Consider the following 27,175-nt stretch of genomic DNA (forward strand, 5'->3'; position numbering starts at 1 on the left):
TGGAGGCTTTGCATTGATTTCACAGATCTCAACAAGGCTTGCCCGAAGGACCCATTTCCCTTGTCGCGCAGCGACAAGATCGTGGATTCCACTTCAGGTTGTGATGTGCTCTCCTTTCCGGATGCATACTCCGGATATTACCAGATCTTCATGTCCAAAGAAGATGAGGAGAAGACATCGTTAATCACCCCATGTGGTGCGTAATGCTTTGTTCGCATGCCTTTCGGATTAAAGAGTGTCGGTCCACTTTTGCAAGAGCAATCCAGATTGGTTTTGAACCACAGTTACACAGAAGTACAGAAGCCTATATGGATGACATCATGGTCAAAACCAAGGATAAAACTACCCTTATCCAGGATTTGGAAGAGACATTTGCTAATCTGCGCAAGATTAACTTGAAGCTTATCCAGAGAATTGTGTATTCAGTGTTCCCTCTGGCAACCTACTTGGATTCTTCGTGTCCCATCGGGGGATTGAAGCCAACCCTGACAAGATCAAGGCCATTGAGCAGATCCAAGCACCAAGGATAGTTAAGGATGTAAGGCGCCTGACGGGATGCGTTGCCACGCTAAGAAGATTCATTTCCAAGTCTGCCGAGTGTGCCCTGCCGTTCTTCAAATTTTGAAGAAAGCAGGGCCCACGAAGTGGACCCTAGAAGCAGATGCAGCTCTGCAAGACCTGAAGGCCTACCTATCGTTTGTGCCTACCTAGGTTGCACCCAGACCCCAAGAGCAGTTATTGCTTTACTTGGCGGCAACCAACCAAGTGGTCAGTGCGGACTTGGTAGCACAGCGAGAGGTGGATGAGGCAGAATGTGCCAGATCACGGCAGAGTCAGAAAAGGATCAGAACAGCAGTGAGCACGGCAACGAGAGAAACCCCAAGGATGCGGCAATGAAGAAAGTGGTGCAGCGCCCAGTATACTTCATCAGCTCCTTGTTACAAGGGGCTAGATCGAGGTATTCTGGCATGCGAAAGTTGATCTTTGGCCTCGTCATGACCTCAAGGAAACTGCGCCAGTACTTCCAAGCCCATGAGATTACGGTTGTCATTCATTTTCCGTTGCAAAGGATACTCCGAAACCCTGAGGCCACCGGTAGAATAGTGGAGTGGGCTTTGGAGTTATCCAGCTTTGGTTTGAAGTTGAAGAGCACATCAACTATTCGGAGCAGGGCACAGGCAGAGTTATTGCAGAATGGATGTCAACCCCTGATGAGGAAGTGACAGAAACAGCTCTCCCCGGCAAGGAATCACCCCAAGAATGGATTATGTATTTTGATGGTGCTTTCTCCCGACAAGGTGCAGGGACTGGCGTGCTTCTTGTTGCCCCCTACAGGGAGCACTTAAAGTATGTCGTCCAAAGGCACTTTACCTGGGAAGAAGCCACCAACAATACAGGTGAGTATGAAGGGCGCCTTGGCGGGCTCAGGATTGCAGCAGAATTGGGAATTAAGAAGTTGATCATTCAAGGAGATTCACAACTTGTGGTGAGACAAAAACTTGTGCTGAGACAAGTCAACAAGGATTATCAAAGCCCATTAATGGAAGCATACGTCGAGGAAGTGAGGAGATTGGAGGAGCACTTTGATGGGTTGCAAACAGATCACGTACCCCCTGCGGAAAACAGCATAGCTGATCACCTGTCAAAGTGTGCTGCGCAGAAGCTTCCTATGGAACCAGGAACTTTTGTTATCCATCTCTGTCAACCCTCCGTAGCAGCAACCACAATGGCCCGGAAAAAGGAGAAAGTTGGACTACGGTAAGCCTCTCCCGGCAGAGTCATCCTCTCCCGGCAGAAACCCTGTCGGAAACAACTCCTCACAGCCTGTCGGACCACCCCCACCAGCCGGGCCTATGGATCCCGCGAACGAGGTTGGTGCTCCCACAACTGAGGAGGTGCGGCTAGTCCTCGTTGTCGAGCCCCATGCTCCAACTTGGGCAAGGCACATCGTCCGCTTCCTCCAAACCGGAGAACTTCCCGGCGACCAAGATGAAGCTGAGAAAGTATCCTAGAGGGCCAGTATGTGTCACTTTTTTGATGACACTCTATACATAAGAAGACCCAACGGTGTGAAATTGAAGTGTGTCTGTCGGGAAGATGGAAAGGAACTGCTGGCTGAGATTCACAGACGAATGTGCGGCTCACACATTGGATCGAGGGCGTTGGTTGGGAAAGCTTTCCGGCAAGGATTCTATTGGCCCACATCCCTCCAAGATGCAGTTGAGCTCGTCACAACATGTGAAGCCTGACAGGTCCATTCGAAGAGAACACACCTACCTGCCCAAGCTCTTCAGACAATCCCTCTATCATGGCCATTTTCGGTCTAGGGGCTCGATATCCTTGGCCCCTTGCCCTGAGCAATCGGGTGATACGTCTCCAACATATCTACTATTTCTCATGATTTTCCTCTTGTTTTGGACTCTAATTTGCATGATTTGGATGAAACTAACCCCAGACTGACGCTGTTTTCAGCAGAACTACCATGGTGTTGTTTTTGTGCAGAAATAAAAGTTCTCGGAATGGAACGAAACTTTGGAGGCTTTTTTATGGAATAAATAAGGATTTTTGGAGCCAAGACCCACCAAAGAGGGGCCCTTGGTTGGGCACAACCCTCCAGGGCGCGCCCCCCTCTCCTGGCGCGCCCTGGTGGCCCCACTGACGACCCCCTGATACTATAAAATCACATATTTCCAGAAAAAAATCAGGGAGAAAGAATTATCGGGATCCATGAGACGGAGCCGCCGCCAAGCCCTGTTCTTCCTCGGGAGGGCCGATCGGGAGTCCGTTTGGTGCTCCGGAGAGGGGGGTCTTCGTTCTTCATCATCACCAACCCCTATCCATCGCCGATTCCATGATGCTCCCCACCGTGAGTGAGTAATTCGTTCGTAGGCTCGCTGGTCGGTGAGGACTTGGATGAGATTCATCATGTAATCGAGTCAGTTTTGTTAGGGCTTGATCCCTAGTATCCACTATGTTCTTAGATTGATGTTGCTATGACTTTGCTATGCTTAATGCTTGTCACTTTGGGCCCGGTGCCATGAACTGAGATTTGAACCGTTTATGAATTCATCAATATATCCATGTTTTAGATCCGATCTTGCAAGTTATAGTCACCTACTATGTATTATGATCCGTCAACCCCGGAGTGACAACAACCGGGCCCACTCCCGGTGATGACCGTAGTTTGAGGAGTTCATGTATTCACTATGTGTTAATGCTTTGTTCCGGTTCTCTATTAAAAGGAGGCCTTAATATCCCTTAGTTTCCAGTATGGACCCCGCTGCCACGGGAGGGTAGGACAAAAGATGTCATGCATGTTCTTTTAATAAAGCATGTATGACTATTTACGGAATACATGCCTACATTATAACGATGAACTGGAGCTAGTGCTGTATCGCCCTAGGTTATAACTGTCACATGATGAATATCATCCAACAAGTCACTGATGCAATGCCCACAAATTTATCCTCATTGTTTATGCTGCGTTACTACTACTATCAGCACTGTTACACTTGCTACGAATTACTACTATCACTATTACTGTTACTATTGCTGCTGTCACTACTATCAAAACTATCAAACTGCTTTGCTACTGATCACTTTGCTGCAGGTAATTAATTTCCAGGTGTGGTTGAATTGACAACTCAGCTGCTAACACCTTTAAATATTCTTTGGCTCCCCTTGTGTCGAATCTATAAATTTGGGTTAAAAATTTACCCTCGAAAACTGTTGCGATCCCCTATACTTGTGGGTTATCAAGACCTTTTTCTGGCGTCGTTGCCGGGGAGCATAGCTATATTTGTTGAGTCACTTGGGATTATTATCATATTATCACTATGAAGAATCTGAAGGATCCAAAGACTAAGATTTATCCCTCAAAGACGAGGGGAGGTAAGGAACTGCCATCCAGTTCTGCTTTAGATTCACCTTTTGTTATGAGTAAATTTGCAACACCACCACATGCTATCTCTGATATGTCAAAAATTATTGATGATGCTACTTCTACTATGGATGATGCTAGTACCTTGCTTGCTAATGATGATGTGCCACTTGGTGACTTTCTTGATGAACAAATTGCTAGAGTTATACAACATGATGTTGTTGAATCTGATGAGCTTGAAACTGAAACTCCTGCTAGAACTAGCCTTCCTAGATATGAATTGCCTAAGGTACCAGAAGGTTATGTTATGAGTGAAGAAGAAACTAGAGATATTCTTGCAATGACAGAGATGATCTAGAGAAATTAGTATGCAAGTATAAAGAAAAATCTCTGCATCGTAGAATGAAATGTGATCCCAAGTTTGCTACTTCACCTATCTATATTGCTGATAAGGATTATGAATTCTCTGTCGACCCAGAGTTAATTACTCCGGTTGAGTCTGATCCTTTCCATGGTTATGAAACTGAAACTTATGTGGCACAACTTACTAAGCTGAATGATATAGCCACCCTTTTTACTCATGATGAGAAAACTTGCTATTACTTCACTACTAGGGAAAAGCCTATACACTGAATCTTACCAGTAGTGTGTTTTAAAATAAGGCGCTGCTGCTACATAGTTACAGCGCGCTCCAGCAGAACACGCTGCTGAAATAAAATTAGCAGTAGCTCGACCACTCAAAGCCGCGCTACTGCTATAATTCCCCCGACCCCGTCGCGAAGCTAGTTTTAGCAGCAGCGCGTTAGCACGAAGAGTGCTACTGCTACAGATCATAGCACTAGCGCATTCCTATAATACCCGCTACTGCTAATTTTACTAAAAAAATAGTCCCGCCTCGCTCCGCGAAGAGGGTTTCTACCACCTTAAATATGTTACTTCTCAAATTATCACAAGCACTTGGTCTTCACTGAACTCTATGTGTAAAATTCGTGGCCGCAATATGAGTCTTCCCTAGTTACTAAACTGGTGAGGACTCATATTGACAAATCAGATTGTACACAAAAAGATCATTGCTGATCAATGTATTTTTGATGTCTATTTTTACATGCTGACACATAGTAGTAGCGCGTTCTTCATGAAAGGCGCTACTGCTAGGTCGTTTAGCAGTAGTGCCTTTCTTTATAGTGCGCTACTGTAAAGCCATTCCATCTCCCACCCCCACTCCCCTCTATCCGATCCACTCACACTCACACTCACTCGATATCCCCCTCAACCCCCCCCCCCCCCCACGCCTGTCCTCCCCCGTCGCCCCTCCTCCCTCTACGCCGCCGTCACCTGCTCCTCCTCGCTGAACTCGGTACCGCCCTCCTCCTTCGTCCTCCCTCCACTCGCCGCTGGCCGGCCCCTCCTCACTCCGCCTTCCTCCTCCGTCCTCCCTCCACTCGCCGCCGGCCAGCCCCTCCTCGCTCTGCCTTCCTCCTCCGTCCTACTCTCTTCTCCCTCCTCGAGTCGCTCCTCCTTCTCCCTCCTCCCTCCTCCATCAACAACCCCTCCTCCGTGCTACATTTTGATTTAGTAGGCTAGTTCATATGCAACATTTTGATTTAGTTGATATGATTTAGTTGATTTAGTAGGCTAGTGATTTAGTTGATTTAGAACATTTTGCTTTAGTTGATTTAGTATGCTAGTTGATTTAGTAGGCTAGTTGATTTAGTAGGCTAGTTGATTTAGTTGATTTAGTATGCACCATTTTATTGTCATTTTTTCTGTACATGGATAGCTAGATGCTTTTGTTTTTCTGTAATAAGTTATTTTTTGGCAAAATGTAGGTGCCAATTTAGTTAAATTTGCCACTTGTTTTTTCATCAATTATCTTAGGCAATAGGGGCCAAATTAGATGAAATGTCTTGGTAGGTGGTACCCTGATTTGGTAGATATTTGTGAAAAGTTTTTTCTGCAATAGGTGCCACTGAAATGCTTTGGTAGGTGGTACCTTGTCATCTAATATGTTACTAGATCTTAGGATTATAATTGTCCATCAAATTGCTTCTCGCGGAAGAACCAAACATATCACATGCTACTATTTTTTTTCCTTTGAAGTGGATTGTTAATCCTTTGCTCATATTGCTTTAGGAAAATGGCGCCACCACCACCACCACCATGTCGACTGTGCAAGTCAAGGTGCGCCAGCAGCCTTGCAACTGGCAAGTTGTTCGGCATCTACTTCCAGCCGAGTTTTCGTCATGCGGCGGTAAGAAATTAGATGAAATGTAACAACTATTTTATTTTTAGTGTTGGCATTACTGCATTGTGTCATTTTGCTTTTATTACACAGACCATCCCATGCAATGTGAGGTTGAAATTCAACAAGCTGACAGGAGACACTATGACATTTGAGGCTCCTGGGGGGCGTACACTATGGAGGTCAAGAAAGGACGCAATATGTCGCAGATTGGAGGAGATGGATGGGCCCATTTCCTCGCCCGCATGCATCTTACTGGTGGTGAGTTGATCAGCTTCTCCTTCAGAGCAGAAAGACCCAAGCTGGCTGTCATTTATATCAACCTGGTGGAACATAATGAAGATGACGATGATGATGAAGATGACGAAGATGACAAATATGATGAAGATGACGAAGATGATGAAGATAATGAGGACCCACTCGATGAAGATGATGAGAACCCACTTCATGAAGCCATCATAGCTCAAAGAATAAGGCTGCGTGAGGAGGAGGTGTGCAACCTATGGGACATAATTCCGCCACGTGATGACTTTGTCGGGGTGTCATTCGTGACCCGCCTGACAAGTACCATGGTCGATCGACATGAATCGTATGTTATACTGACTGTAGTAATTTGATGATATATATATTTTCAGATGTGTGGTTCCGGCAAAACCATTAAGGTTCGAACTCTGGGGTGCGCTTGAAGTCTTTCCCTCCTACCGATCCATGCCCTAGCTCACTAAGATCTCGCGGACGAACTCGACGAACTCGCAACACAGAAAGACACGAGATTTATACTGGTTCGGGCCACCGTTGTGGTGTAATACCATACTCCAGTGTGGCGGTGGTGGATTGCCTCTTGGGCTGATGATGAACAGTACAAGGGGAAGAACAGCCTCCTGGGGTTGAGGTGTTCTTGTGGCTAGGGTAGGTCTCGATCAGATCAGATCAAGCTGAGATGCCCCTACTGTGGTGGCTAGTTCTACTTATATAGGCCCTGGTCCTCTCCCCAAATATTGAGTGGGAAGGGAGCCAACAATGGCGGGCAAATTTGAAGGGGGGCAGCTAGTACAAGCTATCCTGATAAAAGTGGTCTTCGCCTGCGAAAGGCTCTGGTGGTGACGCCGTCTTGGGCTCCACGATGACCTCCGTCCTGCCGTCCTTCTGGTCTTGGTTTCGTTGCACCGATATGGCAACCTTTTCCTGATGCCTCGGTACTCCTTGCCTGCGCTTGCCTCCTTAGCACCAAAGAGGAAACAAGGACGCTGCGCGCGCTGACGCCCGCCTGGCGTCTGCCTGGAGCCGATCGTCATGGCTCACGTCACGAGATCCTCGTGAGGTTTGCCCCGCCTTGATATCTCCGCTCCTCGTCAGCCTTCCTGGCTAGGCCACTCCTGAGGAGGTCTTGCGTCATCCGCCTCGCGAGGCTTGGCCCCTCGCGAGGGTCTTGGAGGCCATGTTGATGAAGATGGGTCGTACGGCTCGCTGACTTAGCCACGTCGTGGGCCGCAGGCAGGCAAGTCTGGGGACCCCCGTTCCCAGAACACCGACAGTAGCCCCCGGGCCCAAGGTGCGCTCGGGCTTGGCTTCGCGGCGAAGCCAAGGGTCAAGTACGGAGCGCCGCGGGCCCCAAAAGCCTGCGGCCTCGGTTGACGCGTGGCGGTTGATTGGACGTGGGCGTCTCCGCTTCCCCACACTGCCTCTGAGTCCGCCTGGCTATGCGGCCCCCGCAGCTCACATAGTTATTCCTCCGTCGTCTGCGCCTCGCTTCCTCAATCTCCCCGCTTCCTCGAGACTCTGTTTCTCTTCTCCAATCTGACCTGCCCTTTGCCCGCTTCGTTGCCATGGCGCCGAAACAAGAAGATAAGGGAAGAAGCCCTTGTCTCCGCTAAGCGCTCCTCCGGCCGTCTAGGCGGTGCTAGGTCGATCCCGAGTGCTCAACGACGAGGCCATGGACAAGGTGCGTCCGATGCTTGCTTCTAGCATCAACGAGTGGGGAGAGACGGTGGCTTGGCCTGCGTGTCGCACTCGCATGGCTCGGGCAGCCACTGAAGTCCCAACCTTCGTAGATGCCCTCTGGGCCGTCCTGATTCCTCCCTTCTCCGCCTTCTTCAACACGGTGCTCGAGCATTATCAGATCCACATGCTGCATCTTGACCCTCAATCGGTGACTCTTCTTGATGTCTTCGCCTTCGTGTGCAAAGTCATGGTGGGTATCGCTCCTTCGGTGGCCCTCCGTCGTCATTTCTTCTCACTGCATCTGATCGGCCTCCAACAATGCTCGGGGTGCATGAGCTTCCAGGCCGTGGCTGCGACAGCGGGCGCGGGGATCGACTTCGAGCTTCCTCCGTCCGCGAGCGAGTTTCGCACACGGTGGGTGTTCGACGATGCCCGCGTGTTCGGCCGTCTGCTTCTTGCTCTGCCAGGGCCCGCTGTTCCCGTCTGGTTCAGGTTGAGGAGGCTGAAGGACCGCGGAGTGACCGCGGCCATGGTGGTGAAGGAATTCGTCAAGCGCCGGGTAGCCCCGCTTCAGCTCCATTCTCGCCCGATGTGGACCTTGCTCAGCAGTCAGGACCATATGAGGTTTCAGGAGTCCGGGCTCCCTCTCGAGATGCGGCAAACAGTGCTCAAGGTCCTGACGGGTGTCCCTTTGGCGGATGAGTTGCCTGGGAAGAACTGCCTGCTGTACCGTTGCAAGAACAAGGATGAATTTGCCGAGGGCCTTTTCTCTTTTTTTTATGGCCTCTTTTTTCTTTTAGTCCGGAGTCTCATCCCGACTTGTTGGGGAATCATAGTCTCCATCAGCCTTTCCTCACTTGGGACAATGCTCTAATAATGATGATCATCACACTTTTATTTACTTACAACTCATTAATTACAACTCAATGCTTGGAACAAAATATGACTCTATGTGGATGCCTCCGGTGGTGTACCGGGATATGCAATGAATCAAGAGCGACATGTATGAAAGAATTATGAATGGTGGCTTTGCCACAAATACAATGTCAACTACATGATCATGCAAAGCAATATTACAATGATGGAGCGTGTCATGATAAACAAAACGATGGAAAGTTGCATGGCAATATACCTCGGAATGGCTATGGAAATGCCATAATAGGTAGGTATGGTGGCCGTTTTGAGGAAGATATAAGGAGGTTTATGTGTGATAGAGCGTATCATATCACGGGGTTTGGATGCACCGGCAAAGTTTGCACCAACTCTCAAGGTGAGAAAGGGCAATGCACGGTACCGAAGAGGCTAGAAAATTGCGGAAAGGTAAGTGTGCGTATAATCCATGAACTCACATTAGTCATAAAGAACTCATATACTTATTGCAAAAAATTATTAGCCCTCGAAGCAAAGTATTACTATGCATGCTCCTAGGGGAAGGGTAGCTAGGAGTTAACCATCGCGCGATCCCGACCGCCACACAAAGGACGACAATCAATAAATACCTCATGCTCCGACTTTGTTACATAACGATTCACCATACGTGCATGCTACGGGAATCAGAAACTCCAACACAAGTATTTTTCAATTCCACAATTACTCAACTAGCACAACTATGATATTACCACCTTTATATTTCAAAACAATTATCAAGCATCAAATTTCTCATGATATTATAATTAAAGCAAATTGCCATGATATTTTAAGACTCTCGAAATAATATAAGTGAATAATGAGAGATCAATAGTTTCTATAAAACAAATCCACCGCCGTGCTCTAAAGGATATAAGTGAAGCACTAGAGCAAAAACTATATAACTCAAAAAATATAAGTGAAGCACATAGAGTATTCTAACAATTTCTGAATCATGTGTGTCTCTCTCAAAAGGTGTGTATAGCAAGGATGATTGTGGCAAACTAAAAAACAAAGACTCAAATAATACAAGACGCTCCAAGCAAAACACATATCATGTGATGAATAAAAATATAGCTCCAAGTAAAGTTACCGATGGAAGTAGACGAAAAGAGGGGATGCCTTCCGGGGCATCCCCAAGCTTTGGCTTTTAGGTGTACTTAGATTATCTTGGGGTGCCATGGGCATCCCCAAGCATAGGCTCTTGCCACTCCTTGTTCCATAATCCATCAAATCTTTTACCCAAAACTTGAAAACTTCACAACACAAAACTCAAATGAAAATCTCATGAGCTCCGTTAGTATAAGAAAACAAATCACCACCATAAGGTACTGTAATGAACTCATTATTTATTTATATTGGTGTTAAACCTACTGTATTCCAACTTCTCTATGGTTTATAAACTATTTTACTAGCCAAAAATTCATCAAAATAAGCAAACAACACACGAAAAACAGAATCTGTCAAAAACAGAATAGTCTGTAGTAATCTGTAACTAACGCAAACTTATGGAACTCAAAAAATTCAGCCAAAATAGGAAGACCTAGACAATTTGTTGATTGATCACCAGCACTTGGAATCAATATTTTCTCACGTTCTGGTGATTTTTAAAAATTATTTTTGTGAACAGAAAGTTTCTGGAATTTTCATCAAGATCAAATAACTATCATCCAAGAAGATCCTATAGGTTAAACTTGGCAAAAACACTAATTAAAACATAAAAACACATCTAACCAGAGGCTAGATCAAATATTTATTCCTAAACAGAAGCAAAAAGCAAAAAAACTAAAAATAAAATTGGGTTACCTCCCAACAAGCGCTATCGTTTAACGCCCCTAGCTAGGCATAAAGGCAATAATAGATCTAGGTATTGCCATAATAATAGGATAGCTCATTAAAACTCATTTCATATTATCTACGTTCAGCAGCGAGTTTTCTTTGAGGCAAGCAAAATTAATCAAAAGGGCTAAATTTAATGGGTCAAAAGTCCCCAAGATCAACTTTAGGAGGTATAGGTTCCTCCTTCGGCCCTTCGTATTGCACAACCAATTCATCATTATCAGCATTATTTTGACAGAACTTTGTGAGCCTATACTCGACAGAATATCCTAGCTCATTATTTCGAATAGCAAAATGATTATTAAGTTCAGAAATTCTATCAACTAGAACATTGGTAGGAACCTTTTTTCTAAGGTTCTCATTAAAAGCAACATAGTCTAGAGATTGAAAACACATTATTTCCTCTTGATCAGATAAGATAGTTTCTATGGGAGGACGGCCAGCGTCTACCCTATAATGCGCAAAGATTTCTTTGGCCTCTTTTATTATAAATCTGAACTCATGAGCCAAAAAGATAGTAGCGGCATGCTTAACAGAAGAATGCTCAATATTAGAAAATTCTAGGAAAATCCTTTGTATGCAAGGGTGCATGTGCATAAATTGCCTTTCAAGTTCAACTACAAGCATGGCAATAGCGTCCGCAAGACTACTAGTTCTATGAAGAATAGAACTTCCCATAGAAGGCAAAGCACCGGCACAAGTAAACAAATCTTGAATAACCCCTTTTCCAATAATATTACTATTGTCCATATTATTACTATTGTCCATATCGACAGTAGTTTCCATATTATTACTATTGTCCATATCGACAGTAGTTTCCCCAATTTCAGACATAAGAGCAGAAAGTGCGAGGAGAAAAAAGAAAGAGGGAGGCAAACGGAAAAGAGAGAGGGCGAATAAAACGGCAACGGTGAAGTGGGGGAGAGGAAAACGAGAGGCAAATGGCAAATAATGTAATGTGGGAGATAAGGGTTTGTGATGGGTACTTGGTATGTTGACTTTTGCGTAGACTCCCCGGCAGCGGCGCCAGAAATTGCTCGTTGTCGGGAGTCCAAATCTTGATTTGACCTTGCATAAGCCTCCCCGGCAACGGTGCCAGAAATCCTTCTTGCTACCTCTTGAGCACTGCGTTGGTTTTCCCTTGAAGAGGAAAGGGTGATGCAGTAAAGCAGCATAAGTATTTCCCTCATTTTTTGAGAACCAAGGTATCAATCCAGTAGGAGGCCACGCACGATTCCCTCGCACCTACACAAACAAATAAAATCCTCGCAACCAACGCAATAAAGGGGTTGTCAATCCCTTCACGGTCACTTACGAAAGTGAGATCTGATAGATATGATAAGATAATATTTTTGGTATTTTTATAATAAAGATGCAAAGTAAAATAAAAGGAAATGAAAATAGCTAAGTGTTGGAAGATTAATATGATGGAAAATAGACCCGGGGGCCATAGGTTTCACTAGTGGCTTCTCTCGAGAGCATAAGTATTACGGTGGGTAAACAAATTACTGTTGAGCAATTGACAGAATTGAGCATAGTTATGAGAATATCTAGGTATGATCATGTATATAGGCATCACGTCCGAGACAAGTAGACCGACTCTTGCCTGCATCTACTACTATTACTCCACACATCAACCGCTGTCCAGCATGCCTCTAGAGTATTAAGTTCAAAAGAACAGAGTAAGGCTTTGACATGATGTAGAGGGATAAACTCATGCAATATGATATAAACCCCATCTTGTTATCCTCGATGGAACAATACAATATGTGCCTTGGTGCCCTACTGTCACTGGGTAAGGACATCACAAGATTGAACCCAAAGCTAAGCACTTCTCCCATTGCAAGAAAGATCAATCTAGTAGGCCAAACCAAACTGATAATTCGAAGAGACTTGAAAAGATAACCAATCATACATAAAAGAATTCAGAGAAGATTCAAATATTGTTCATAGATAAACTTGATCATAAACTCACAATTCATCGGTCTCAACAAACACACCACAAAAGAAGATTACATCAAATAGATATCCACAAGAGAGGGTGAGAATATTGTATTGAGATCCAAAAAGAGAGAAGAAGCCATCTAGCTAATAACTATGGACCCGAAGGTCTGAGGTAAACTACTCACACATCAACGGAGAGGCTATGGTGTTGATGTAGAAGCCCTCCGTGATCGATGCCCCCTCCGGCGGAGCTCCGGAAAAGGCCCCAAGATGGGATCTCACGGGTACAGAAGGTTGCGGCGGTGGAATTAGGTTTTTGGCTCCGTATCTGGTAGTTTGGGGGTACGTAGGTATATATAGGAGGAAGAAGAACGTCGGTGGAGCAACGTGGGCCCCACGAGGGTGGAGGGCGCGCCCAGGGGGGTAGGCGTGCCCCCTACCTCGTGCCTTCCTAGTTGATGTCTTGACGTAGGGTCCAAGTCCTCTGGATCACGTTCGTTCCGAAAATCACGTTCCCGAAGGTTTCATTCCGTTTGGACTCCCTTTGATATTCGTTTTCTGCGAAACTCTGAAATAGGTAAAAAACAACAATTCTGGGCTGGGCCTCCGGTTAATAGGTTAGTCCCAAAAATAATATAAAAGTGTATAATAAAGCCATATAATGTCCAAAACAGAATATAATATAGCATGGAACAATAAAAAATTATAGATACGTTGGAGACGTATCACGGCGCCAGCAGACCAGGCCGGCCTGCCAGCCCACGTGCGTGATGGGACATCGCCGCAGGCTTAGGCCCGCCACTATAGGGCCTCGGTGCGCGCGTAGTTCTGCTGCAGCCGAGGCGAGCGGTTGCACTTCCGGGCGCGGTTAATACACGTCATTGCGGCATGGGAAACGTGGGGTCGTGGGGGGAGTGGGCGCAGTTAATCTTGTGACCCCCACGTCTTGCCCCCTTGGCTCCGCCGCTGAGGGGCTAGAAATGGGGCGAGGAGAGGGCGGCAGAACGCACACGCGCCCTCCTCTCACTTCGTCTTGCCTTTCTCCTTCCTCTTCTTCTTGATGCCGCCGCGCCCTTTCCTCTTGCCAGAGCGCTGCTGCAGTCTACCGTTGCCAGACCTCCTCGGACCACAACCACCTTGCTCCGCCGTTGAGCACGAAGCCCATGGTGCAAAGTAGCCGCGCGGGTGACTGGGAGCTCCAATGTCCACGATGGGCACTTGGAGTACCTCCGCCAGATGCGGCGGCTCCCCCATGCGTTGAACGTCAAGGTGCACGTCCCCCCCGAGTGGGACATCTCGCCAGCGCTGGAAGACGGCAAGCGCGTCGTCTTCCGGTCGCATTTCCTTCATGGCTTCGGCCTTCCGGCGAGCGGATTCCTTCGCTCGTTCTTGGATATGTACGGAGTGCAACCCCACCACCACACTCCGAATACGGTAGTGCTGCTCTCCGCCTTCGTCACCTTGTGTGAGGGCTACCTTGGCACGCTCCCCCACTCGAGTTGTGGGGAGACCTCTTCTACCTCAAGCTCGGCACCGCCGCGAAGAACAAGGCGGCCCAGTGCGGATCCTGCATCGCTCCGGATCCGGGATCCGCTTCCCGGCCCTCGCCATTCTGCAGTCTTCCAAGCTGTGGTAGAAGTCGTACTTCTATGTCGAGAACATCCACTCCCCGCCTACTGAGCCCCGCACCAACTGGCGATTCCGGCCAAAGAACCTGTCGGCCGCCTCCTCTACGACTCTCTACCGGCTCCACGAGATGATGGAGTTGGAGGGCCTCAAGGCCTCAGACCTGCTGGATGCCTTCGTGGAGCGCTAGGTTCTGCCTCTTCAAGCCCGGCCCCACATCATCAGCAGCATGACTGGGCTCCGGGATCCATGCCAGCTGTCCACCAAGGTGATGCCGGACATGGAGGTGGTTCGCATGGTGAACTTCTTCTCCGACTGCAAGTTGTTGGACAAACAGTGGCGGTTCGGCAAGCTGCCGTATAACCGGGCCAACCCGCCGCCTCCGGTTAGTCTTCTAATTCTTTTTCCTTTGTTTTCCCGGGTTCTTTCTTGCCGCCTGACCAGTCGGCCTTGGTGCAGCGATTCTTGGGCCAGACGACCACTGACACGCTGGCCCCGGGTCACCAGAACATGGCAGACCGGTCGGTGAGTGATGTGGACAACCCCGACTTGGTGGCGCCCGCTCAGGAGGAGGACGATGCCACAGGTGGTGGCGGTGATGGGGCAGGTGGCTCCTCCGAAGGCGGCCTCGGGGACTGGCCGGATGACGACGAGGAGGACGACGAGCCTGGCCGTACCCATGGCGCCGGCAGGGCCGTCGCCAGCTCCTCGGCCGCGCCGACTGCAGCGCGTCGGGGCCCAGGTGTTGTCCGCCCTGTGGCCAGACGCCCAGGTTCCACGCAACCCCAGCCGGACTGCCGACTGGTTGGAGGTAGCAGTCAGACGCTTCGAGGCTTGGAAGGGTGCCGCAGCTCTGGCTGGCGCTCGGATGGCCTTGGAGTTCGTCAAGGCGTGGTATCCCGGCCTGGACTTGGCCTAACTGACCACTTTCCGGCAAGAGGCCGCGCCGGAGCTGGTGGCGGCGAGCAGGGCGCTTACTCAACGCGTCGTGGTGATCGCCGAGTACAGCAACACCACCATCTTCATTCCCGACCTGGACGAGGAGGACTCGGTCGAGGAGATCGCTTCCAGCGATGAGGGCGAGGACGAAGACTGCTGCTTATGCCAACCAGGCCGAGACCCACCAGTCAGCCGCTCCATCATTCGACACCGCTGCCTCCGCCAACTTGTCGGACCCGCCAGCTGCTCCCCTGGCCTAAACGGCCACTTTATCTTATCGTTCCTGTTCTTGTAATCTTTTGAACAAGTACGTTAAATTCACGCAATTCCACCCGCTAGGGGTGTATTCAAACTCTGTTGAATTCTAGCTATGTGCGTTGCTATGTAAATTAATTCTCACACAAGTTTGTGCTCTGCCGGGTTCTACTTTGCCGTGATTTTTTTGCTCTTTTTGGCCTTTTCCTTTGCCGCTTTCCTTTGGCTGCCACCCTGCAAGCCGGACAGCCGCTCTGCGGTCTGTGGCTGGGTCAGGTACTTGGCCGTTTAGGAAGACAAGTACTTTGGCCGCTTAGAACGTAGCAAGTCAAATGAGAAGCCGGTCGGCCGGCTGCTCAGCAGCTGGATGGTGAGGCGAGGATCTGGCTTGGCCTATGTTGAATTTTTTTCCTTAGTCATTTTTCGTGTGGAAACCGTTTCCTGCCTTTAGCTCTTGCCAGCCGGAGAGTTGCTCTACGAGCTGCGGCTTAAGGCAAGAGAGAGCTTAGATGTCGGCACCCTACTTGTCTGACTGTAGGTAGTATCAACATAGGACAAGGCGGAGAACCCCCGGGCCGACTGGTCGGACCCGGTGCCGGGCGAAGGGATGAAGTAACACATTCACAGGCATAAACTTATCATATAGATAAAAGGGTAGCCCCCGAGTGCTCCTCGATTGACCCGATGTCTTAGCTTCCTTATACAAAAGGTAGCGTGGTACATACTGTATTAACTATAAAATCTTCGGAGGAGATTTCCATTCCATGGGCACTCTGTTTCCTTGCCAGAATCGTCCCTCTTGCGCGCCCTGGGCTTCTGCGCGTCGATGAGGTAGTAGGAGTCATTGCCCAAGGCTTTGCTGATGATGAAGGGCCCTTCCCAAGGGGCCGAGAGGTTGTGCTGACCAGCTATTCGTTGGATCAGTCGGAGCACAAGAACCCCCTCTCGGAAGGATCGAGGCCTGACCATCCGACTATGGTAGCGGTGCAGGCCTTGCTGGTAGATGGCGGACCGGCTGAGTGCTAACAACCGGCTCTCTTCCAGCAGGTCGACGCCGTCTTCTCGCGCCTCCTTCGCTTCCGCCTCCGTGTACATGGTGACGCGACGTGAGTCAAACTCGATGTCATTTGGGATGACGGCCTCGGCCCCGTACACGAGGAAGAAGGGAGTGAAACCGGTTGATTTGTTTGGTGTGGTCCGGAGACTCTAGAGGACAGCCGATAGCTCTTCGATCCAGCAGCCGGCCATGCGGTCAAGTGGCTCGATTAGTCGGGGCTTGATGCCTGACAAGATGAGGCTGTTTGCTCGCTCGACTTGGCCGTTTGACTGCGGATGGGCAGCGGACGCTAAGTCCAGTCAGATGCCCTGCGTCGTGTAGAAACAGGCCAAGGCGCCTTTGGCGAAGTTTGTGCCATTGTCGGTGATGATGCTATCCGGTACGCCGTACCGGATGGTGATATCCGCGATGAAGGTCACAACAGTCGGACCGTTCAGCTTCTTGATTGGCTTCGCTTCAATCCACTTGGTGAATTTGTCCATGGCGACCAACACATGGGTCATGCCGCCGAGTGTTGTCTTGAATGGGCCCACCATGTCCAACCACCAGACGGCAAATGGCCAAGTGAGGGGGATGGTCTTGAGTGTAGAAGTCGGCAGGTGTTGCTTGGATCCAAATTTCTGGCACCCTTTGCATTTCTTGACCAAGTCCTTGGCGTCATCCAAAGCAGTCGGCCAGAAGAATCCATCGCAGAAAGCTGTGGTGATAAGGGATCTGGAGGCCCCGTGGTGGCCACATTCGCCTTGATGGATGTCTCTGAGGATTGCCCTGCCTTTCTCTAGCTCCACGCAGCACTAGAAGACACCAGTCACGCTGCGTCTGACAAGGTCTCTGTTCACTATCGTGTATGCTCCTGCCCGGCGTTGCACTTGCTGGGCCAAGATCTCGTCGGCTGGTAGCTCTCTGCTCACCAGGAAGTTGAGGATGGGCTGCGGCCATGATGGTGCTTCGATCACTGTCATCATGGCCATTGGAACCAGGGCGGTTGGGTTGGGAGGAGGCGGGTTGGAGTCGGCTGCCGCTTGTTGTGTCGTTGAAGTCCCCGGGCCGACTCCTGCATGAAGGAAATATGCCCTAGAGGCAACAATAAAGTATTATATATTTCCTTATATCATGATAAATGTTTATTATTCATGCTAGAATTGTATTAACCGGGAACATAATACATGTGTGAATACATAGACAAACAGAGTGTCACTAGTATGCCTCTGCTTGACTAGCTTGTTAATCAAAGATGGTTATGTTTCCTAGCCATAGACGTGAGTTGTCATTTGATTAACGGGATCACCTCATTAGGAGAATGACGTGATTGACATGACCCATTACGTTAGCTTAGCACCCGATCGTTTAGTATGTTGCTATTGCTTTCTTCATGACTTATACATGTTCCTATGACTATGAGATTATGCAACTCCCGTTTACCGGAGGAACACTTTGTGTGCTACCAAACGTCACAACGTAACTGGGTGATTATAAAGGTGCTCTACAGGTGTCTCCAAAGGTACTTGTTGGGTTGGCGTATTTCGAGATTAGGATTTGTCACTCCGATTGTCGGAGAGGTATCTCTGGGCCCACTCGGTAATGCACATCACTATAAGCCTTGCAAGCATTGTGACTAATGAGTTAGTTGCGGGATGATGTATTACGGAACGAGTAAAGAGACTTGCCGGTAACGAGATTGAACTAGGTATCGAGATACCGACGATCGAATCTCGGGCAAGTAACATACCGATGACAAAGGGAACAACGTATGTTGTTATGCGGTCTGACCGATAAAGATCTTCGTAGAATATGTGGGAGCCAATATGGGCATCCAGGTCCCGCTATTGGTTATTGACCGGAGAGGTGTCTCGGTCATGTCTACATAGTTCTCGAACCCAATGTGTCCACACGCTTAAAGTTACGATGACAGTTTTATTATGAGTTTATATGTTTTGATCTACCGAAGGTTGTTCGGTGTCCCAGATGTGATCACGGACATGACGAGGAGTCTCGAAATGGTCGAGACGTAAAGATTGATATATTGGACGACTATATTCGGACACCGGAAGTGTTCCGGAGAAGTTTCGGATTAAACCGGAGTGCCGGAGGGTTACCGGAACCCCCCGGGGAAGTATTGGGCCTTAGTGGGCCTTGAGGGGAGAGAGAGGGCAGCAGCCAAGAGGTGGTGCGCCCCCTCCCAGGAGGAGTCCTAGTTGGACTAGGAGAGGGGGGCGCAGCCCCCTTTCCCTCTCCCTCTCCCTCTCTTTCCTTCCCCCCTTCTTTTCCTAGTAGGACTAGGAAAGGGGAGTCCTACTCCTACTAGGAGGAGGACTCCCCCCTCTCCTTGGCACGCCCATAGGCAGCCGGCCTCCCCCTTGCTCCTTTATATACGGGGGCAGGGGGGCACCTCTAAACACACTTGATATACAATATTTTAGCCGTGTGCGGTGCCCCCCCTCCACCAGATTACACCTCGATAATACCGTCGCGGAGCTTAGGCGAAGCCCTGCGTCGGTGGAACATCATCATCGTCACCACGCCGTCGTGCTGACGAAACTCTCCCTCAACACTCGGCTGGATCGGAGTTCGAGGGACGTCATCGAGCTGAACATGTGTAGAACTTCGGAGGTGCCGTGCGTTCGGTACTTGATCGGTCGGATCGTGAAGACGTACGACTACATCAACCGCGTTGTGATAACGCTTCCGCTGTCGGTCTACGAGGGTACGTGGACAACACTCTCCCCTCTCGTTGCTATGCATCACCATGATCTTGCGTGGGCGTAGGAATTTTTTTGAAATTACTACGTTACCCAACAGTGGCATCCGAGCCTGGTTTTATGTGTTGATGCTATGCATGAGTAGAACACAAGTGAGTTGTGGGCGATATAAGTCATACTGCTTACCAGCATGTCATACTTTGGTTCAGCGGTATTGTGAGATGAAGCGGCCCGGACCGACATTACGCGTACGCTTACGCGAGACTGGTTTCACCGTTCGGAGCACTCGTTGCTTAAAGGTGACTGACGGGTGTCTGTCTCTCTCACTTTAGTTGAACCGAGTGTGGCTACGCCCGGTCCTTGCGAAGGTTAAAACAGCACCAACTTGACAAACTATCGTTGTGGTTTTGATGCGTAGGTAAGAACGGTTCTTGCTAAGCCCGTAGCAGCCACGTAAAATATGCAAAAAACAAAGTAGAGGTCGTCTAACTTGTTTTTGCAGGGCATGTTGTGATGTCATATGGTCAAGACATGATGTGATATAATGTGTTGTATGAGATGATCATGTTTTGTAACCGAGTTATCGGCAACTGGCAGGAGCCATATGGTTGTCGCTTTATTGTATGAGATGCAATCGCCATGTAATAGTTTTACTTTATCACTAAGCGGTAGCGATAGTCGTAAAAGCAATAAGTTGGCGAGACGACAACGATACTACGATGGAGATCAAGGTGTCGAGCCGGTGACGATGGTGATCATGATGGTGCTTCGGAGATGGAGATCACAAGCACGGTGCTTCGGAGATGGAGATCACAAGCACAAGATGATGATGGCCATATCATATCACTTATATTGATTGCATGTGATGTTAATCCTTTATGCATCTTATCTTGCTTTGATTGACGGTAGCATTATAAGATGATCTCTCACTAAAATTTCAAGATAAAAGTGTTCTCCCTGAGTATGCACCGTTGCAAAAGTTCTTCGTGCTGAGACACCACGTGTTAATCGGGTGTGATAGGCTCTACGTTCAAATACAACGGGTGCAAAACAGTTGCACACGCGGAATACTCAGGTTAAACATGACGAGCCTAGCATATGTACAGATATGGCCTCGGAACACAGAGACCGAAAGGTCGAGCGTGAATCATATAGTAGATATGATCAACATAGTGATGTTCACCAGTGAAACTACTCCATCTCATGTGTTAATCGGACATGGTTTAGTTGCTTTGGATCACGTAATCACTTAGATGATTAGAGAGACGTCTATCTAAGTGGGAGTTCTTAAGTAATATGATTAATTGAACTTAAATTTATCATGAACTTAGTACCTGATAGTATCTTGCTTGTCTATGTTAATTGTAGATATATGGCCCGTGCTGTTGTGCCGTTGAATTTTAATGCGTTCCTTGAGAAAGCTAAGTTGAAAGATGATGGTAGCAATTACACGGACTGGGTCCGTAACTTGAGGATTATCCTCATTGCTGCACAGAAGAATTACGTCCTGGAAGCACCGCTAGGTGCCAGGCCTCCTGCAAGAGCTACGCCAGAAGTTATGAATGTCTGGCAAAGCAAAGCTGATGACTACTCAATAGTTCAGTGTGCCATGCTTTACGGCTTAGAACCGGGACTTCAACGACGTTTTGAACGTCATGGAGCATATGAGATGTTCCAGGAGTTGAAGTTAATATTTCAAGCAAATGCCCGGATTGAGAGATATGAAGTCTCCAATAAGTTCTATAGCTGCAAGATGGAAGAGAATAGTTCTGTCAGTGAGCATATACTCAGAATGTCTGGGTATAATAATCACTTAATTCAACTGGGAGTTCAACTTCCGGATGATTGCGTCATTGACAGAATTCTTCAATCACTGCCACCAAGCTACAAGAGCTTCGTGATGAACTATAACATGCAAGGGATGGATAAGACGATTCCCGAGCTCTTCGCAATGCTAAAGGCAGCGGAGGTAGAAATCAAAAAGGAGCATCAAGTGTTGATCGTCAGTAAAACCACTAGTTTCAAGAAAAAGGGCAAAGGGAAGAAGAAAGGGAACTTCAAGAAGAATAGCAAGCAAGTTGCTGTTCAGGAGAAGAAATCCAAGTCTGGACCTAAGCCTGAAACTGAGTGCTTCTACTGTAAGCAGACTTGCCACTAGAAGCAGAACTGCCCCAGGTATTTGGCGGATAAGAAGGATGGCAAGGTTAACAAAGGTATATGTGATATACATGTTATTGATGTGTACCTTACTAATACTCGCAGTAGCACCTGGGTATTTGATACTGGTTCTGTTGCTAATATTTGCAACTCGAAACAGGGGCTACGGATTAAGCGAAGTTTGGATAAGGACGAGGTGACGATGCGCGTGGGAAATGGTTCCAAAGTCGATGTGATCGCCATCGGCACGCTACCTCTACATCTACCTTCGGGATTAGTTTTAGACCTAAATAATTGTTATTTGGTGCCAGCGTTGAGCATGAACATTATATCTGGATCTTGTTTAATGCGAGACGGTTATTCATTTAAATCAGAGAATAATGGTTGTTCTATTTATATGAATAATATCTTTTATGGTCATGCACCCTTGAAGAGTGGTCTATTTTTAATGAATCTCGATAGTAGTGATACACATATTCATAATGTTGAAGCCAAAAGATGCAGAGTTAATAATGACAGTGCAACTTATTTGTGGCACTGCCGTTTGGGTCATATCGGTGTAAAGCGCATGAAGAAACTCCATACTGATGGAATTTTGGAATCACTTGATTTTGAATCACTTGGTACTTGCGAACCGTGCCTTATGGGCAAGATGACCAAAACACCGTTCTCCGGAACTATGGAGAGAGCAACAGATTTGTTGGAAATCATACATACAGATGTATGTGGCCCGATGAATATTGAAGCTCGTGGCGGATATCGTTATTTTCTCACCTTCACAGATGATTTGAGCAGATATGGGTATATCTACTTAATGAAACATAAGTCTGAAACATTTGAAAAGTCCAAAGAATTTCAGAGTGAAGTTGAAAATCATCGTAACAAGAAAATAAAATTCCTACGATCTGATCGTGGAGGGGAATATTTGAGTTACGAGTTTGGTCTACATTTGAAACAATGCGGAATAGTTTCGCAACTCACGCCACCCGGAACACCACAGCGTAATGGTGTGTCTGAACGTCGTAATCGTACTTTATTAGATATGGTGCGAACTATGATGTCTCTTACTGATTTACCGCTATCATTTTGGGGTTATGCTTTAGAGACAGCTGCATTCACTCTAAATAGGACACCATCGAAATCCGTTGAGACGACGCCTTTTGAACTATGGTTTGGCAAGAAACCAAAGTTGTCGTATCTTAAAGTTTGGGGTTGCGATGCTTATGTGAAGAAACTTCAACCTGATAAGCTCGAGCCTAAATCGGAGAAATGTGTCTTCATAGGATACCCAAAGGAGACCGTTGGGTACACCTTCTATCACAGATCCGAAGGCAAGATATTTGTTGCTAGAAATGGATCCTTTCTAGAGAAGGAGTTTCTCTCGAAAGATGTGAGTGGGAGGAAAGTAGAACTTGATGAGGTAACTGTACCTGCTCCCTTATTGGGAAGTAGATCATCGCAGAGATCGGTTTCTGCGACACCTACACCAAGTAGTGAGGAAGCTAATGATAATGATCATGAAACTTCAGATCAAGTTATTACTGAACTTCGTAGGTCAACTAGATCAAGATCCGCACCAGAGTGGTACGGTAATCTTGTTCTGGAGGTCATGTTACTAGACCATGGCGAACCTACGAACTATGAAGAAGCGATGGTGAGCCCAGATTCCGCAAAATGGCTTGAAGCCATGAAATCCGAGATGGGATCCATGTATGAGAACAAAGTATGGACTTTGGTTGACTTGCCCGATGGTCGGCAAGCCATTGAAAATAAATGGATCTTCAAGAAGAAGACTAACGCTGATGGTAATGTTACTGTCTATAAAGCTCGACTTGTTGCGAAAGGTTTTCGACAAGTTCAAGGAATTGACTACGATGAGACCTTCTCACCCGTAGCGATGCTTAAGTCTGTCCGAATCATGTTAGCAATTGCCGCATTTTATGATTATGAAATTTGGCAAATGGATGTCAAAACTGCGTTCCTGAATGGATTTCTGGAAGAAGAGTTGTATATGATGCAACCGAAAGGTTTTGTCGATCCAAAGGGAGCTAACAAAGTGTGCAAGCTCCAGCGATCCATTTATGGACTGGTGCAAGCCTCTCGGAGTTGGAATAAACGCTTTGATAGTGTGATCAAAGCATTTGGTTTTATACAGACTTTTGGAGAAGCCTGTATTTACAAGAAAGTGAGTGGGAGCTCGATAGCATTTCTGATATTATATGTGGATGACATATTACTGATTGGAAATGATATAGAATTTCTGGATAGCATAAATGGATACTTGAATAAGAGTTTTTCAATGAAAGACCTCGGTGAAGCTGCATATATATTAGGCATTAAGATCTATAGAGATAGATCAAGACGCTTAATTGGACTTTCACAAAGCACATACCTTGACAAAGTTTTGAAGAAGTTCAAAATGGATCAAGCAAAGAAAGGGTTCTTGCCTGTACTACAAGGTGTGAGATTGAGTAAGACTCAATGCCCGACCACTGCAGAAGATAGAGAGAAAATGAAAGATGTTCCCTATGCTTCAGCCATAGGCTCTATCATGTATGCAATGCTATGTACCAGACCTGATGTGTCCCTAGCTATAAGTTTAGCAGGGAGGTACCAAAGTAATCCAGGAGTGGATCACTGGACAGCGGTCAAGAACATCCTGAAATACCTGAAAAGGACTAAGGATATGTTTCTCGTATATGGAGGTGACAAAGAGCTCATCGTAAGGGGTTACGTTGATGCAAGCTTTGACACTGATCCGGACGATTCGAAATCGCAAACCGGATACGTATTTACATTGAACGGTGGAGCTGTCAGTTGGTGCAGTTCCAAGCAAAGTGTCGTGGCGGGATCTACGTGTGAAGCGGAATACATAGCTGCTTCGGAAGCAGCGAATGAAGGAGTCTGGATGAAGGAGTTCATATCCGATCTAGGTGTCATACCTAGTACATCAGGACCAATGAAAATCTTTTGTGATAATACTGGTGCAATTGCCTTAGCAAAGGACTCCAGATTTCACAAGAGAACCAAGCACATCAGAAGACGCTTCAATTCCATCCGGGATTTAGTCTAGGTGGGAGACATAGAAATTTGCAAGATACATACGGATCTGAATGTAGCAGATCCGTTGACTAAGCCTCTTCCACGAGCAAAACATGATCAGCACCAAGACTACATGGGTGTAAGAATCATTACTATGTAATCTAGATTATTGACTCTAGTGCAAGTGGGAGACTGAAGGAAATATGCCCTAGAGGCAATAATAAAGTATTATATATTTCCTTATATCATGATAAATGTTTATTATTCATGCTAGAATTGTATTAACCGGCAACATAATACATGTGTGAATACATAGACAAACAGAGTGTCACTAGTATGCCTCTGCTTGACTAGCTTGTTAATCAAAGATGGTTATGTTTCCTAGCCATACACATGAGTTGTCATTTGATTAACGGGATCACCTCATTAGGAGAATGACGTGATTGACATGACCCATTCCGTTAGCTTAGCACCCGATCGTTTAGTATGTTGATATTGCTTTCTTCAGGACTTATACATGTTCCTATGACTATGAGATTATGCAACTCCCGTTTACCGGAGGAACACTTTGTGTGCTACCAAACGTCACAACGTAACTGGGTGATTATAAAGGTGCTCTACAGGTGTCTCCAAAGGTACTTGTTGGGTTGGCGTATTTCGAGATTAGGATTTGTCACTCCGATTGTCGGAGAGGTATCTCTGGGCCCACTCGGTAATGCACATCACTATAAGCCTTGCAAGCATTGTGACTAATGAGTTAGTTGCGGGATGATGTAATACGGAACGAGTAAAGAGACTTGCCGGTAACGAGATTGAACTAGGTATCGAGATACCGACAATCGAATCTCGGGCAAGTAACATACCGATGACAATGGGAACAACGTATGTTGTTATGCGGTCTGACCGATAAAGATCTTCGTAGAATATGTGGGAGCCAATATGGGCATCCAGGTCCCGCTATTGGTTATTGACCGGAGAGGTGTCTCGGTCATGTCTACATAGTTCTCGAACCCAAAGGGTCCGCACGCTTAAAGTTACGATGACAGTTTTATTATGAGTTTATATGTTTTGATGTACTGAAGGTTGTTCGGAGTCCCGGATGTGATCACGGACATGACGAGGAGTCTCGAAATGGTCGAGACGTAAAGATTGATATATTGGACGACTATATTCGGACACCGGAAGTGTTCCGGAGAAGTTTCGGATTAAACCGGAGTGCCGGAGGGTTACCGGAACCCCCTGGGGAAGTATTGGGCCTTAGTGGGCCTTGAGGGGAGAGAGAGGGCAGCAGCCAGGAGGTGGTGCGCCCCCTCCCAGGAGGAGTCCTAGTTGGACTAGGAGAGGGGGGCGCAGCCCCCTTTCCCTCTCCCTCTCCCTCTCTTTCCTTCCCCCCTTCTTTTCCTAGTAGGACTAGGAAAGGGGAGTCCTGCTCCTACTAGGAGGAGGACTCCCCCCCTCTCCTTGGCGCTCCCATAGGCAGCCGGCCTCCCCCTTGCTCCTTTATATACGGGGGCAGGGGGGCACCTCTAAACACACTTGATATACGATATTTTAGCCGTGTGCGGTGCCCCCCTCCACCAGATTACACCTCGATAATACCGTCGCGGAGCTTAGGCGAAGCCCTGCGTCGGTGGAACATCATCATCGTCACCACGCCGTCGTGCTGACGAAACTCTCCCTCAACACTCGGCTGGATTGGAGTTCGAGGGACGTCATCGAGCTGAACGTGTGTAGAACTTCGGAGGAGCCGTGCGTTCGGTACTTGATCGGTCGGATCGTGAAGACGTACGACTACATCAACCGCGTTGTGATAACGCTTCCGCTGTCGGTCTACGAGGGTACATGGACAACACTCTCCCCTCTCGTTGCTATGCATCACCATGATCTTGCGTGTGCGTAGGAATTTTTTTGAAATTACTACGTTACCCAACACTGCAGCCCCCGGGTCGGGTTCTGAAGTCCCCGGGCCACTGCGACTGCTGCAGTCCCCGAGCCGCCTACAGAAGTCCCCGGGCCGGGTGCTGCAGCCCCCATGTCAGATTCGACTGTTGCGGGAGCAACCGGCACGAAGATGGACTCTGACTCCGGCGAAGGCTTGATAGACGGCTTGCGGAGGCACTAGAGGGAGACGCCGGCTGGTATCGCTTGGCGGGTGGATCCAATCCGTGCCAGGGCATCAACTTGCTCGTTGTCGGCTCGTGGCACGTGAGGAACTCGCACCCGTCAAAGTATCCACTGATCTGCTGGACGAGGAAGTGGTAGCTCACCATGTTTGCATCTTTGGCGTCCCAGTCGCCAGATGATTGTTGGACTACCAAGTCCGAGTCACCGTAGCACAGAATCCAGCGGATACCAATCTCCTTGGCCAGTCGAAGTCCGGGTACGAGCGCCTCGTACTCGGCCACGTTGTTGGAGGCGGCAAAGTGAATTTGTAGCATGTATCTGAGCTTGTCGCCTTTGGGAGAGGTGAGGACGATGCCGGCTCCCAGACTGGTGCGCATCTTCGAGCCATCAAAGTGCATCCGCCAATGGGTAGAATCCGGCGCTGGCGGCAGGTACTGGGTCTCGGCCCAGTCAACGAGGAAGTCGGCCAGCGATTGGGACTTGATGGTGGTGCTAGGCTGGTAGAAGATGGTGTAGGGAGCTAG

Source organism: Triticum aestivum, chromosome 4D (assembly GCF_018294505.1).
Source record: "Triticum aestivum cultivar Chinese Spring chromosome 4D, IWGSC CS RefSeq v2.1, whole genome shotgun sequence".
NCBI lineage: Eukaryota > Viridiplantae > Streptophyta > Magnoliopsida > Poales > Poaceae > Triticum > Triticum aestivum.